This window comes from Belonocnema kinseyi, chromosome 6 (genome assembly GCF_010883055.1).
Source record: "Belonocnema kinseyi isolate 2016_QV_RU_SX_M_011 chromosome 6, B_treatae_v1, whole genome shotgun sequence".
NCBI classification, from domain to species: domain Eukaryota; kingdom Metazoa; phylum Arthropoda; class Insecta; order Hymenoptera; family Cynipidae; genus Belonocnema; species Belonocnema kinseyi.
The window spans coordinates 103,648,968-103,650,400 of NC_046662.1; positions in this window are offsets into that span (position 1 = coordinate 103,648,968).

Sequence of the window (1,433 nt, forward strand, 5' to 3'; positions counted from 1 at the left end):
GTTGAATGATCCCAAAGTGAAATTGAGAGAGGTAGCTAATGCTGTAGGCATATCATTGGAACGTGTGGGCAATATCGTGTATTCAGTTTTGGGCATGAAGAAACTCTGCGAGCGATGGGTGCCGCGTTTGCTCACAACTTCCCAGCAGAATTTGGCATTATTTTCAGGTAAGCCGACCGAGTTTTTGCGCCGATTCATAACCATGGATGAAACCTGGATCCAATACTACACTCCTGAGTCAAAGCAACAGGCAAAACAGTGGGTTCCACCGGGCCAAAGTGCTCCGAAGCGTCCAAAAACGCAACAATGGGTCGGAAAGGTTATGGCCTCCGTATTTTGGGATGCACATGGCATAAACCATAACCGAAGCATACTATTCATCATTATTGGGCCGATTGAAAATCAAAATCGCCGAAACACGACCGCATTTGAAGAAGAAAAAACCGCTTTATCATCACGACAATGCGCCTGTTCATTCATGCTTAGTTGCACAAGCAAAATTGCATGAAATCGGCTTCGAATTGGTTCCTCAGCCACCGTATTCACCAGAACTGGCCCCCAGCGACTATTACTTGTTCCCTAAACTGAAGAGATGGCTCACCGGTAAGCGTTTTTACTCAAATGAGGAGCTCATAGCTGAAACTGAGTATTATTTTGGAGACCTTCCGATCGAGTACTTTTCGGACGGTATCAAAAAGTTAGAAAATCGTTGGACTCGCTGTATCGACCTAAAAGGAGAGTATGTTGAAAAATAAAACCGACTTTGGCCAAAAAAACGTCTCCGTGTTTCATTTTCCAGGGACTTATCAGACTGCCTAGTAATTTAAGTCTATGAAGTCTTTTAAATCGACCAGAAATCTTTGAAATCTTAATTTTCGAATAATAAAAGACTTTATCAAATCTTTTAAATCTATGCGAAGACTTTGCGAAACCTGTGAAATCGTTCCGATTTCTATGGCATTTAACCGTTCTTTTAATAATGTCATTTTGAGTTATAATAATGTCAGCTTTTATTAATGTCAATTTAAGTCAAAATAAATTGCACTTAAATAAGTTAGTGCACATTTTTGAATGGACATACTTTGACGTGCTAGATTTTTAACCATTTTTAATAAAATCATATGGTAATTATTACATCAAGAATGTAAAGCTTCATTATGAAATATTAACCATCCTAAATTTGTAATATGCCAATGGCGTAAAACACATTGGTATTTTGCAAGTAAATAGTCGCTAGCGCATCTGGAGTACGGTGGGACGACCCCTTGTAGGATTTGACAAGTTTACGCCTGTGGCGTACAGGGCCGCATTAACAAGTAGGCAGAATAGGCAGTTGCCTGGGGCCCCCGATTTCAGAGGGCCCCCGAAAAATGAAAAAGACTTCTAAAATTTTCTTACAAACATAAAATTCTAGAGAGTGAACAGAACTGAAA